At 45.8% G+C, this 14,832-nt stretch overlaps 1 protein-coding gene across 11 annotated transcripts in view; it reads left to right on the top strand.

Annotated features, from left to right (window-relative positions):
- Positions 1 to 14,832, top strand: part of SPOCD1 (SPOC domain containing 1) — an 858,027-nt gene that overhangs the window by 628,899 nt on the left and 214,296 nt on the right. The gene's annotated exons all lie outside the window — the stretch shown is intronic.

Raw genomic sequence — 14,832 nt, 5'->3', positions numbered from 1 at the left:
GATAGGATGGGGAGCCCATATGCAGAATCTCATAGTACAGGGCCTGCGGTAAGAAAAACAGCAGTTACACCACATAAATGATCAGGAATTGAGGACAGTTCTAGTCTTGAAGGCATTTGCACCATACTTATTGTCGCGCAGAATCCTAATTCGAACAAACAGACAATACATAGCAATGTCGTTTTTGAACAAGTAAGGTGGCGCCAGATCAATTATTCTAATCTCAAGTAACCTGGCATGGGTTACTGGCAAGAAACATAACAATACAAGCAATTTGTTTGCCAGATCTTCAGAGTTGTCAAGAGGATCTCTTAAGCAGTTGCATAACAGACATTCATCAATTGGAACCACACAAATTAGTCTTACTATACATTTTTCAGACTGGGGCATTCCCACCATAGGTTTATTTGGCACAGGAGAAAACTAAAAATGGCCAAACTTTGCACTAATTATGTGGGAACCAAACTTGTTGGGCAATGCCCTGTTGATCAGTTGGTCGAAAGGTGTTTGTGTTTGCTCCTATCCCATTGACCTCAGTAGTACTACTCAAACTCAAAATATTTAATGCATTAATTATTATAATAGCACCAGAGAGGCCCAGACAATGGTGGTATCTAGAACTACTCCATTTGAGTTCACAGAAGAGGTTGCCTTGCAAATACAACTTTTCTTCTAGAATGCAAGACAAAATATTTCACCGCAATATACATTTCTTAAGTTTGGAAGCATGGCTCCTGAAGTCACTTAAATGTTCTTCCAGACTGTACGGCCATTCAAAAGGAAACGAAATGTCCTACCACAGAAGCTTCTTATGCTTTCAAGTGTTAAGGATTTGTCATCTGGTGGTGCGAAAACAATGATGATCCAATACAATATGATGAGAATGTAGTTTAACTCATCTACTCCATTTGACAAGATCAAATCTATAACTCAACTCTATTAAAGTTCGTCTAGCTGGCAAAACAGCATATAGAAAAGGACTAAGACAAAGATCCTTCTTCACTATGTCAGTTATAAAAGATTTCTTGGAAGGATTGGACAAGGCTTTTCCTCCTCATAGACTGCCTCCATTGCAATTAAATCTAAATTTATCTAAGCTAATGTCTCCTCCATTTGGGCCCATACATAAGACATCAATGCAGCACCTTTGTTGGAAGGTAGCTTTTTTGTTAGCAATTACGTCATCAAGAACAGTCAGCGAACTCCAAGGTCTTCCCTCAGTAGAAATGTACACAGTATTTCACAACAATAGGGTATTGTTAGGAACACACCCTTCCTTGTCATCAAACGTTGTCTCAGATGTTCATATCAATCAAACAATTCCACTTCCAATAGTTTTCGGTAGCCCTTCTTCCCCAGCAGAAAGAACGCTCCTTTCCATAGATGTTTGAAGAGTTCTTGATTTTTATGTGGACATAAATAAAGAAATTTGTAAAGCAAACCGGTTGTTCATAAGTTATGGACCTCTGATAACTGATGGCTTCCTCTAAACAATCTGTAGCTAGATGGATACTTTCCAGTACTACTCTTTTTCATCAATTGCCTAACAAGGTTCTCCATGGTAAACCTAGAGCTCACTCTACTCGCAGTTATGTACCATCTATTGTCTGGATGAAAAATGTTCAGATAGTAGAAATATGCTTACCAGGTACATGGAAATCTGTACATATTTTTTTCAAGCATAATTATTTGGCAGAGGATTCAAGTTCTGACTGTTCATTAGGTCAGGCAACATTTAAGAACCTCTTTAACTAGGATGATTCTTACTTGCCGTGCCGCTTGTTAAAATTGCTCTGTAAATCATTTTGGCTTATAGCTGTGTATTGACATCCACAGATTGGAGATTTGCTTGATATTCTCCTCTATGCTTAGCACTACCTGTAAGGCTCTTACAATGCGGAAGAAAATGGCACCTAATTGTAATTAGAGTTCTGAATCGTAGGTATCCTCACTGAAGTCATAAACAACCCTCCCTCTTCCCCGGTTGTCAATACAGTTGTTATATTTCAGTTTACACAAATCTCATATCACCATTCCAATTAGAACTAGGGATGTGAGGCAAACTGCCAGTTAGTGCTAGCTGTAAAGGGAAGCTGCTGGCTCCTTGAAGTAATAGAGTACTTTTCTTTGCAGGCGATGCACTCTTCACCTAGCAAGCACATTTTCCTTTATTTTTCTCTCACTGTAGGTAGGTAATAGGTTGTTTAGAATATAGTTCAACATTGCCTTCAGTCAAATGCTGCAATGGGTTCTATTCTATTGAAGAATGCCATTTTTTGTTTCACAAAAAATCTGTAAAGCAGGCATTGTCTTGCAACTAATGGAGGTGCCATCACCTTTATGGACATTGGGGTGCCTAACTCCATCTAAACATTGATTGATTATTTGAAGAGAAAGTATTGCGGGATCCCCGTAAATGCACAGGAATGACTTAGTGAGTATACTACTCAGAACTAGGATTACAAGTAAGTAACATTTCCTTTCTCTCAATCAAGACAAAAATAATGTATTAACTGAGATTCCTCAACCATGGCCAACTTCATCTGAGCCATTATTGCAATTTAATCAAGCCCTTACTGAAAAGGGCCTCCTTTTTGGGTTTTTGCCATAGGGTAGCACAGCAGGCCCTGCTGCTGCGCTGCTCTATGGCAAAAGAAAAGAGCAGGAATGCGCTGTATCTATTATATACAGTGCATTCCTGTCCTTATTAGCTGCGCCGGCGCACAGTGGGCTGCAGTGTGCCAACACAAGCATCTTTACACCTTTGTTTAAGGGTGCCGGCATTGCATGGATGATTATTTTTGTGCAAGAAGGGAAACCTTCCCGCACAAAAACAATCACAAGATTCTTTTTCCTCTTTCAATGTGTTCTGTTTATTGGTGATTTTTGGGGAAATGTGCTACATCTGCTTTATATACATGGGGGGGGGGGGGGGGCGGGGGTTTGGTGCCTGGGAGGAGAAGTGAAAGGGTTGAGGCAGGGGGGTTTGGCTGTAGGTACTGGGGGAGGGGTGTTTGGCTACAGCACCTGGGGAGAGGGGGTTTGGCCACAGGCAAGGCTATGCAGACAAACCCCTGCTTCGTGCACAGCTGAAGACTTTGTATGGTGTGGGTGGAGGGAAGCAGTGATTGCCCTTGGGGAGTTCAATGCAGAGCCTGGACACAAGCACAGGCCAGGTCCTTCAGACAGCTCCCCACTGTGTACAGCCAAAGTCTGTGCACGGCAGGGGTTGGTTTTATGTATGGTAATAAAATAATGCTTTAAGTAAAAAAAAAAAAATTCACTGAAAAGGTAAACATTATGTTACAGTTAGGGATGATAATAATATCTTACTTAGCATAAAAACCTTAGCAATTCAATGACAAAATGAATGGTTAAAGGAACGTTATAGTTAGGTGAAAATGTCAGTTAAAACATACAGATTTAAACAAACTAAACCTATGGAATTCACCAGTTATAGTTACCTGAAGTAACCATAACCCGTGCCCTAAAGTAACTATAACTCGCCATGCACTGCTAATTACCCCACATATGACATCACTCATAACATGTTCTGACAGCCTTGATATTATCACTGCAACATTTGCAATGAAATTATTTATGAGAAAACTGTGCATGGCGGGGGTGCAAGTCTAGCTACTTTGTAGTAGTCCAAATGATTTTGCCATGTCCAGTTTTATTGCATACAGGTCATCATTGACATATTTGGCAAACAAATGCTGCCATTGATCGGCATGCCCAGTACCTTAGGCTGGAACTGTGGTAAAGAAGTCATGCTGCAGGTGCTAACCGCTACAGTAGATATCAGTCTGAATCTGGTATTTGAGCATCCAGGGATTCATCTAACAAAATTGCCTATGCCTCTCTCTACTCATTGTTGAGTTTCTCAATAGAAGGGGCAATATCCTCTCTTAGCTGCGTGCCGTAATGCCTCAAGTTGGCACTCATGTTGGTTAAATTAACAGCTGTTGCAGATAAAACACTCCCTATTTTTTCCAGTGTGTGGAGCCTTCTTCCCTTTATGTCTTTATGGACAATGCATGGCTTTCTGAGCACCTTTTAACCACAGCTGAGTTAACAGAGACTGTCTTGATCTGATTTAGCAGACACGCTTGAGCTTTATCTGGGCCTTTATATTACCTTTTGACTTGGAACCTGTAGCTGGGTTGTGCATACAAGACAGACTCTCTTCCCAAATGTAATCGAGGAATGGAATTACCCTAAAAGTTAATTTATGTTTGTCTCTAAAGAGAAATTAATTATTCTCCATGGGTAAACTGAAATTTGGTGCTGTATTATTCACCAACATCTGAAAAATATAAACATGGTCCAATGTAGAGTCTCTCGGAAATTGCTCCGTACTTAGTTATTCCACTGTAATATATATTCCCTTCAATCAGGGTCTTGCTGATCAATATTTGAACTTGCACTGTCCTGGCCTGACTGCCCGTCATCACTTCCATCATGACCAGGTTCTGATGGTTGTGTCATGACATATAGCCCAACTGAACAGAGTAGATTGCTGATTTGTCAGATCCTGAAGGACTTATTTTAGGAGGTAGCTTGGAAGGTTGCATCACCTGAGTCTGAGACCCTGGAAATGGACAAGGAGTCAGGCCCATAGGCAAATAACATTGGCCCCATAAGCTCTGCCAATGAAGTCTGTAGTGCCCAGTCCATCCTAGAGCACAAATGTGGGTGCATCCTAACCATCTTGTACCGTTTGGGCCAAAGAGGCCCTGAGAACCTCCGGAACATCAGTCAAGAGCTCACTGGTCATATCCTACAATGCATAGGTTTTCCTACCCAAGAGACAAACTGCATTGATATACCTATGAGCCAGAGCTAGACTAGACCAGCAGAAAAAAGCATTCTCTTTCCGAAAGCATCAAGAATATTTTCTGTATTCGGAGTCCATATCCGTAGAATTGGTAAGGAAGTAATTTGAAATGACTTTACTTGTTAAAGCTTTCAAAATCAGACTCTCTGGTGTAGGATGCTTGGTCAGGAAGTTCAGAGCATCGGGTCAGTCTATGTCACCTACCCCCAGGTCAACATACTGGTGGGCATGAGCTTTGAGGGCCTCATCCTACCGAAACTATTGCGCCACTGGTACATCACTTTTTTGATGTTCCGCTGGTGCACTGTGCCACTGGCATATTTATACGCCCATGTAAAGCCACTTTATGTGGCTTTTCATGGCCTTATAAATATGTGACCCTTTCAGGCAGATAACTGCGTGAAAGGGGTGTTCCATGGGTGTTGCTGGGGCATTTATATCAACATCCATGACATTTTGACACTGCCCCAATTTACAAGAAATCGTAAGTCTGAGGCAGCGCCAAAAACGTATAGCTCTTCAGGGGAGGCATAAGGGAGGCACAACAAGGAGAAATATCTTCATTTCTCTATGTTTTTCCTCTTTCTATGTTTGCTGCATTCTGCGCCGGCAACTCCGGCACCGATTAACCTCCCCCCCCCCACCCCCCATTGGATCCAGACCGGTGCCGGTCATTCCATTGCAACCTTCCCCGTCTCCACAGAGACTCCCAACGCCCCTGGCCCAATTCTAATCCCAGACGACCCAGAGTCAAATTGACACCTTCTGACGCCAATGCCAGCGCCGACAGAACCCTTTGGTCCTTGATCGTGTCCTCAGCCTTATTCTGAAGAGTTAGGAATAGAGGAAAATTAGAATGGGTCACTGGACTCTTTATAAGACCAGCCTTACCAAAAAATGGACCAGTATGAGGAGCAGGGTGAGGCCATCGGCCTGCTTTCTCCCCTACTGTGGCTACAGAGAAGGGAGCATCATATGCTATGATTGTGCAGAGAGCAACTGAGGTACTGGACCTTCAGCTTCTTTCTGTGGCGGTCAAGACGAGTATCTTGAGAGATGTCCAGCAGCCCGGTGTCTCTTCCTCTGAACCCTTGCAGCTCTTCAACTGGGATCCTTGTCCAAGCCCAGCATAGTGGCTCCTGTGAATATGACAATCGTCCACTGCCATTGCCCTGCACCGGATGACCCAAATTTCCTCACCAACCACCCAATCCCTGAGAGCTTTGTGGGCCAAGCCTCTGCTTCCCTCAGCGTGTTCCTTTCCACAACCCCCAGACAAATAAGAGGCTGGCCAGTTGGTGGCAGGATCAGCCATCACCTCCTCCACTGGCAGAACATCACTTCGTAGGTTCTTCAGATAGTCCGAAGTGGCTACTCCCTCCCCGTTGAAACTACCCTTACCTCCATGTCTCCAACTTACCACCGGCTGACGGAGAATCACCTGACTTTGCTTCAGGAGGAAGCAGGCTGGAATCAGGAGGAAGTCATAACTCTCTTGGCCAAGGGAGGCATAGAGAGGGTTTAGGTGCCAGAAATAGGCAGTAGTTGTTATTCCCCCTACTTTTTGGTCCTGAAAAAGGACAAGAGTCTTTGCCCTATCCTAGATCTGCGTGCCCCCAACTACTTCCTCAAAAAGGAAAGGTTCAAGATGCTCACTCTGGCTCAGGTCTTGTCTGCGCTGGCCCAGGAGACTTCTAGGACACCTAGTCTCACATTCCCGTCCTGCCTACACATTGGCACTATCTGCGGTTTATGGTAGGCCTCAAGCATTTTCAGTTCTTTGTGCTCCCTTTTGGCCTTACCAGTGCCCCTCTGGTGTTCACCAAGATGATGGCGGTGGTCGCAGCTCATCTGCGCCGATCAGGGGTGCCAGCCTTATCTCTGGCTGTTGAAGGCAGGCTCGCCCTATGCTGTCGCCTCCCACCTCCAGACTATGGCAAACCTCATGCATTCACTGGGGTTCACTATCAGCGTGCCAAATCAGACCTGACTGACTCTCAGATGCTCCGTTTCATCAGAGCTGTTCTGGACACTGTGCAGTTTCTGGGCTATCCTCCCAAATGGTGAATCCAGGATTTTCATGCTATGATACTGATGTTTCATCCTCTATCCTTGTTTTCAGTGAGAATGACTCTAAGGCTGCTGTGCCTCATGACCTTCTGCATCCTTCTAATGACACATGCCAGACGGCATATGCAAGCTCTGCAGTGGGACTTGAAGTTCCATTGGGTCCAGCATCAAGGGAATCCCTCCGACATGGGGTCCGGATCTCGGAGGGAGCTGCACAGGACCTGCAGGGGTGGCTGATCAACCACGATTGGGTCAGAGGCAGAACTCTCTCCCTTCCCCAATCAGACCACACAGTAGTGACAGATGGGTCACTTCTGGGATGGGGTTTCCATCTGGGAGAGGTGAAGATCAGTGGACTTTGGTTTCCGGCGGAATCCGGACTCCACATCAACTTGCTAGAGCTCAGAGAAATTTGTTTGGCATTGAAAGCCTTTCTTCCTTCAATCAAGGGAAAGCTGGTTCAAGTGTTCACAGACAACACCACCGCCAAATGGGGCTGCAACAAACAAGGCAGGTGCGGTTGTGGACCCTTTGTCAAGAGGCCCTGCGTCTCTCGAAATGGTTGGTGCAGCACGGCATATCCCTGGTGGTTCAAAACCTGACAGGTTCTCTGAACACCAGGGCGGACAAACTCAGCCACCTATGCCTAGTGATCATGAATCGTGTCTCTATCTAGAGGTGGCGCAAGAACTCTCTCAACAGTGAGAAAAGCCTTGGTTAGATCTGTTCACCTCTGCCGAGAATACTCAATGTCTGCATTTTTGCACGATGGAGTTTCCAAAATGGCTCTTGCTCGGAGACACTTTTTTGTCTCAAGTGCAGCTCAGGCCTCCTATATGCCTTTCTGTCTATACCAATACTCAACTCAAGAGGATCAGGAGAGACCAGGGCCGAGTCATTCTTGTGGCTCCAGAGTGGGCAAGGAGAGTCTACTATCTGAGTTTCTCTAAGTGAGCATCGATCAGGCTGGGCCTTCGAGAGGATCTTCTGTTGCAGCAGCAGGGGAGGGCCCTCCACCCGGACCTGTCAACTCTATGCCTTTTTGCATGGAGATTGATCAGTGGCAGTTGATAGCATTCAACCTTCCTCCTGAAGTCTGCAATTTTTTTTTGGCAGCCAGGCGGCCCTTCACCAAAAAGTGTATGCTTGCTGGTGGAACAAATTTGTAAAATATTGTACAGAATGGTTAATTGATCCTCTTTCTGCTTCCCTCTCTCAATTTTTTATTTTTATTTTGACCCTTGCCCAGCAGAGCTCTGCACTGAGCACTCTCAAAGGGTACCTTTTTGCTCTGTCTGCTTTCCTGGGGCTGCCAGGCCAACCCTCATCATTTAAATCGCCTACTGTGATTAGATTCCTCAAAGGCTTTGTTCACATGTTTCCACCTTCCCTTTTCATTATGTCTCTGTGGCACCTTAATTCGGTTCTTATTTCCTGATGTGTGTTCCATTCAAAACTATACAGCTGCTTTCTCCAGCTTCTTACCATGAAAACAGCCTTTTTAGGGGCAATCACTTCTGCCAGGAGGGTGAGCGCATTGCAGGCTTTGTCATCCAAGCCTCCTTACCAGTCAATATTCCCTGATAAATTGGTGCTTCGCACTAGGGCCTCTTTTCTCTCTAAAGTAGTAACACCATTGCATGTGGGGCATTCTGTCCCCTTGCCCGCTTTCTACGCTCCTCTGCACCCCTCTAAAGAAGTAGAGTAACTCCATTGTCTGTACCCAAAAAAGAGCATTTTCCTTCTACCTTGACCACAGTAAAGACTTCCCGGTGGGCGACCAACTCTTTGTGTGGGTATGTTGGAAGGAAGAACGGTCATGTGGTGTAGAAGAGGACTATTTTGCGATGGGTTGTCCTCTGCATTACAATTTGCTATGCTGTGGCCAAAAAGCAGCCTCCTGAAGGCTTAAGGGCTCATTTCACCAGACTAAGGCTGCTACCACAGCGGAGCAACATGGAGTTCCAATTCTCAACTTTTGCCAGGTAGCTTCGTGGGCAACCTTGCACACATTTACCAGGCACTATTGCCTTGACTGTTAAGTCCACTTGGGTGGCATTTTTGGCCGCTCTATCCTGCAGGACTTCTGTTCTAAATTAGTCCACAGTCCTTCCTCCAGGGATGGGATTGCTTGGGTAGCTATTTAAAGGGAATGAATCTGTGGCTAGATGTCTATCAGATGGACAAGTTACTTATCTTCGGTTACGCTTTATCTGATAGAGACATGATCTAGCCGCAGATTCCTTACCAAACTTCTCATCCCCCCTACACCGCGGACAGGTTTCTAGAGTAAGGGATGTTCCCTTTCAGGGCCCTAATTTTTCAGAAACACACCGATGTCAGTGCCCTTCATGGCTCTGCGCTTCTGACGTGGAGAGTCTTGAAAAGTAACTGACATCAGCGTCCCAAGGTGGTGTCTATATAGGTGACGCATTGGCGCAGACGCCGCCGATGAAGTCACACAGAGCCAACCGACACCACCTACTGATGTTTATTTATTTTTATTTATTTATTTAAACTTGTATTGCGCACAGCTACCCTCAATGGGTTTCCCGGCGCCAGGGATAGATAAAAGAAAGAAAACAAGCAAAAGGCCCAAACCAGAACAAAACAGTGCAGAGGGATCAATTAAACAGAAGGGTCTTCAGTTTTTTTCGAAAAGGGAGATCAGTCTCGGCTTTCAGGACCGGCGGAAGAGCATTCCACATCTTTGGACCAAGATAAGAAAACGAGCGGCCGCCCATTTTGGCCAGTTTAATTCTGGGGACCAAGAAATTGCCACTAGTGGAAGATCTTAAAGTACGACCAGGCTTATAGACTTGAACCAGGTTCTGCAGGTATTTAGGGGCAGAACCCTGCCGGATTTTAAAAAGAAGGCATAAGGTTTTTAATTTTACACGGTTCGGGACCTTAAGCCAATGAAGGTCACGCAGAGCCTGAGCTGCGGAAGATCTCCGGGGTACATTGCACAGTAAACGAGCTGACGAGTTTTGCACCACCTGAAGCTTATTTATTGTGGCCTTATCGGCCCCAAGATAAAGCACATTCCCATAGTCAATGCGGGAGATCACAAGAGCCTGGACGACAGTTCTCAGAGTAGAGCAAGGTAGCATCCATAGGATCTTCTGCAACCATCTTAAGGTGGAGAAACAGATTGCAGCGACCTTTGTTACCTGCTGTCTCATAGAGAGCCTATCGTCGATGAGGAAACCGAGGTTGCGGGCTACGGGGGCTGGATTCGGCAGAGGACCCATATCACAGGGCCAATGCCGAGGGCCCCACAGATCTTTATTCTTGCCCAAGATAACAACCTCGGTCTTGTCACCGTTGAGCTTGAGCAGATGGTCGTGCATCCAAGCAGCAACGCGTGACAGGCCAGATTTCAAGGCAGAGACCTCATGGCCCTCACTGCTGGAGAGAGAGAACACAATCTGCGTGTCGTCGGCATACGAATAGATTGTCAAACCGGCGTCCTCCACGATGGTAGCAAGGGGTCTGATATAGATGTTAAACAGCAAAGGGCTGAGAATCGACCCTTGGGGGACGCCGTTTTTGATGAATAGACAGCAGATTCAGCTTCTGTCGAAAACACCTGAAAGGTGCGCCCACCTAAAAAGGAGGCAATCCAGGCCAGCGCAGATCCAGCAACACCAAGGGAGCGGAGAGAGTCAAGAAGAATGGAATGAGACACAGTATCGAACGCTGCACTCAAATCCAAAAGGATGAGTGCAAAGGTCTCCCCGCGATCGATACCGTGCCGAAGCCTCTCCGTCACACCGAGGAGTGCGGATTCAGTGGAATAATGAGCGCGAAACCCGGATTGGTACGGATGAAGATATACCACGTTCTCGACAAACGAATTAAGCTGGGTGTTAACATGTCGTTCCAAAATTTTAGAACATGCAGGCAGGAGGGATATGGGCCTGAAATTGGCTAAGTTAGTGATGTCCGCGCCGGTTTTTTTCAGCAGGGGAACGACCATGGCATGCTTCCACTCCTGTGCCACCATAGACTCTGTAAGAGATGTATTCAGAAGTCTCATTAGGACTCTCCGTGGCTCGAGGTCCAACAGTTTTAGGATTTTCATAGGAACAGGGTCCCGAGGGGAGCCTGACCTAATACTGTTCAGGCATGATAAGAAGGTGATGTCATCAAACATAAGCCAGTCGTTGATGAACGTTGAAGGGAGGGGAAGAGGACTGCTAGAGGTAGCCGCCGGTAAGGAATCAGCAGATGGCGGAGGAGTAATCAAGGATTCATGAATACGCTCCACCTTAGAGATAAAGAAATCTGCAATGGCATCACACTGTGGTTTATCCAGAGCCGGAGGAGAAGGTACCGTATCTGCTTCCGTTAGCCTCTTCACCACTGCAAAAAGGGTCCGCGGACAGTTCTGTGCCTGAGTAATCGTAGATGCCGTGAAGGTGGCCTTGGCCAATTTACAGTTAACGTGATAGCTCTTTAGTGCTTCTTTATAGGCCGCCTTACTAGGGGTTGAATAGGAGAGCCTCCATTTTCTTTCCAAGGCCTTGCACTTGGCTCGTTGTAATTTTAACTCTTCAGAGAACCAAGGTGCGGGAGGATGAAGGGATCTGTGGTTGTTAGATATAGGAGGAAGGAATGCAGTTACAGCATCCATTAACCACTGGGAGACTACAGCATTAGGTTCTGATCCAGATTTTTCCAGATTCGGAATAGATTCAGTAAGATGTTGATTGAATGCCACCATATTAAGCTTGTCCCACCGATAGGAAGGCTTGCTCTTACCAACACAGGACTTAGCATTGGGTAAAGAGAGAGGTAACATGAAGTGTACCGCAAAATGGTCAGACCATTCTAGTGGGCGGGCCTTTTGGGAGCAGTCATAAGGTAAATTAGAAATGATTGGATCTAACAAGTGACCGGCCGAGTGAGTAGCCCCAGAGTTACGAAGTAAAAGATTGAAAACTTCGCGGTCAGACAATAGCGACTGACTGAGAGTACCTTCGACATCTTCAAGATGGATGTTAAGGTCACCAAGAATGGTGAAATTAGCCGTTTTAAGTAATACAGGGGATATAATATCGGCCAATGACGATATCCAAGGGCCAGCATTGCCCGGAGGGCGGTATATCAAAAGACCGGAAAGCGTTAGCTGAGGGCCAATCGTTAATTTAAATAGAGCGGCCTCACATCCAGGAAGGGAAAACGACTCCAACTTACATTGGTAGATGGTTTTAAAAATAATAGCGATCCCCCCACCCTTCCCGGAAGCCCTGTCCTGACGTACCATCACGTAGTTGTTAGGAACGGCTATGGCAATGTCAGGTCCAGAGCTTTCGTGGAGCCAGGTCTCAGTCAGAAACAATGCGTATGGCGACTCTTCATTTATAAAATCAAACAAATTGAATTTATTTTTGGGGAGCGATCTACAATTAATACTCCAAAATTGGAGAGGAGAGGAAGACTGAAGTTTCTTAGTGGCCTTCCTTTTACCCCGGTAATGTGCCTTAGTAGTTTGTGTCTTAGAGAGCAACATTTTACCGGTAGAAAAGCCACAACCTGCACAGGTAAAATAATGGGTAGGCAAAGTACAGGAGGTACAAGAGAAGGGTATGCGGGATCGCATAGAAGTTAAGGTAAGAGCAGAATACGTCAGCCGATTGGAAGAAAGGTCGTGAGTTAACCAACCTGAGCTGGAGTGCGAGATGTCAATGAGCAGCCCGTCCTGCAGCCCGTCCTCAGCGCGGACGGGCGCAGACGGGCTGGACTCTGGCGTGACTCCGGCAGTGATCCAGCGTTCCTGCTGCGCGTGACCGCTGCGCGTCAGCATGATCTCCTTATGAGGGGGTCGAGCGTCCTTGGGCGCTAGAGCGAGCACTGCCCGACCGGCGTGCTTCCCTCACCTAAGATGGCCGCCAAACAATTCAGCTGCCGAGGGGCAGAAACAAAAGGATCCGGGACCCGCAAAACGCGGTGTAATACCAATTATTGTGCAAGTGTGGGGGAGCAGCCCTTAAAAACAGGGGAATAACAAATTAAAAGCATAAAGAAAATGAAAAAACGAGGAGTTTTAAAAAACGCTTGTAAATCAAGCAGAATGCGTCTCGCGGTGTGACCGCTCTACACAGGTCAAGATCTTCGTTTGAAGGTTTTACCAGCAAGGTAAGCAGCATACAATTTTTAGACAGCAAAAGCGTCTCGTTTATACCACCTCCCAGGAACTGTGGGAGTCAATTCAAAGTTAGACATCCATGGATAACGATTGCCGACTCGAGAAAAGGATTCTAAATAGAACTAGAGGGCGCCCAATAGAATCGATATCAAAAGAGATGCCTTGATCGAAAAAGGAACAGTCCAGCCGAGCGGACGAGCAGCGGGCTGCCCCAGGGATAAGAATGTTCTGGGACCACCAGTTTCAACGTCTGGGAATCTGAAAAAGTAAGTACAGCCGCTTGCGGTTCAGAGAAGTTCAGAGCATAAAAGAAGTTCCGGTTAGGATTTCACTCCTAAAAGGACCCGTTCGTGGAACGTAAAGACACCAAACTCGAGCGGTCATCTCGGACAGGCCAGAGGATAACCCGGAAGTGCAGGTCTGATGCCTGGGAAATTCAAAGGTAAGGAATCTGCGTCTTGATCATGTCTGTACCAGATAAGGTGTTACCTTAGGTAAGTAACTTGTCCATTAATATTAATATACAACCATTAATAAAATGTTTATAAATTGATTACTTTAAAAATATTTAATAATGTTTTATTAAACTGCGTCTGTGACTATTTCTTACAGAGTTTTTATTATTATATATCTTGTGGGGGCGGGAAATGTGCAAAATAATAGAAGCATATTGTTTTTAAAAAGATATATATTGCCTACTGGTGGTCGCCGGTAAGTAATTATAGTTATGACCTAGTTGCTATCAAAAAAGTGATTTTCAAAAGCCTATATCTTTGACGCCGATTGATGAATTCCCAAAAATGTGCCTGTTACTTCAGATGGTTTCTGGAAAGGTTTGGGAAGTTTCGTGCAGCAGGGCCGAGAAAAAAGGAGGGTCCCAAAACACGTTTTCCCCATTTTAATTCCCAATCGACCTTTGGACACGACTACAACCCGAACCGCTAGAAGGAATTACACCAAATTTGGCAAGAGGCTAGATGTTGGTACGCACATAATGCTATTTGTGATTTAGTGTAAATCCATTCATTATTTTGGGAGATATTAACTGGAAAACAAATTTGAATATATAGGGACGCTGATCCTACGCGGATCCGACAGTACCAATGCTGTAATATGATTGGCTGCCAACACTTCAACCAGAAAGTTTTGGCAGCCATCTTGGGACACAACTTGAGCTGTGTCCCACAAAAAAATGTAAAAAATAAAGAGAGGTGCAGCATAGGATAACTCTGACCCCTGAAAACTGGTTATGGACTCCCACAGGGACACAGCTGAGGGTTAAAAAAAAAATTAAATCAATTTTGCTGCAAAATCGCAGATGGATCCGCTGAAAAATTGAAAAACAAAAAAAAAAGCCCCCAGGCAGGTCAGTTCCCGAGGGGATGCGGGCATTATCAAGATAAAGGAGGGGGAGCATGGCCCCCCTCCAAAGCTTTATAAAAGGACCAGGGGACTGCCACCTGCAAGCAAAGTAGGCCCGGGGGATGGCGTCCCTGGGCAAAATGGGCCTGGGAGGCATTATAAAAAGTCCTGGCCCTGGGGGATGAGGTCCCTGGGCCAGAATTAGCCTTGGGGTGGGGGAACCACTTGAAGTGACTCCCCTAATAAACAAAAAATTTCAGAAAAGGCTGGCCTGGGAAGTCACTGGAGGGCCTGCCCCCTTTCACCACCACTTTGCATATGCGCCCCTATCGCACTACTGGTTGGGGGATGAATTCCCTATGGCAGCTGAGGCCCCTCAGAGGCCAGGAACCCCTCCAGTTACCTC

The sequence above is a fragment of the Lissotriton helveticus genome, chromosome 3_1 (genome assembly GCF_964261635.1).
Source record: "Lissotriton helveticus chromosome 3_1, aLisHel1.1, whole genome shotgun sequence".
Taxonomy (NCBI): domain Eukaryota; kingdom Metazoa; phylum Chordata; class Amphibia; order Caudata; family Salamandridae; genus Lissotriton; species Lissotriton helveticus.
The sequence above is the reverse complement of the archived record's forward strand: the minus strand, read 5'-3'. Positions and strand labels throughout refer to the sequence as shown.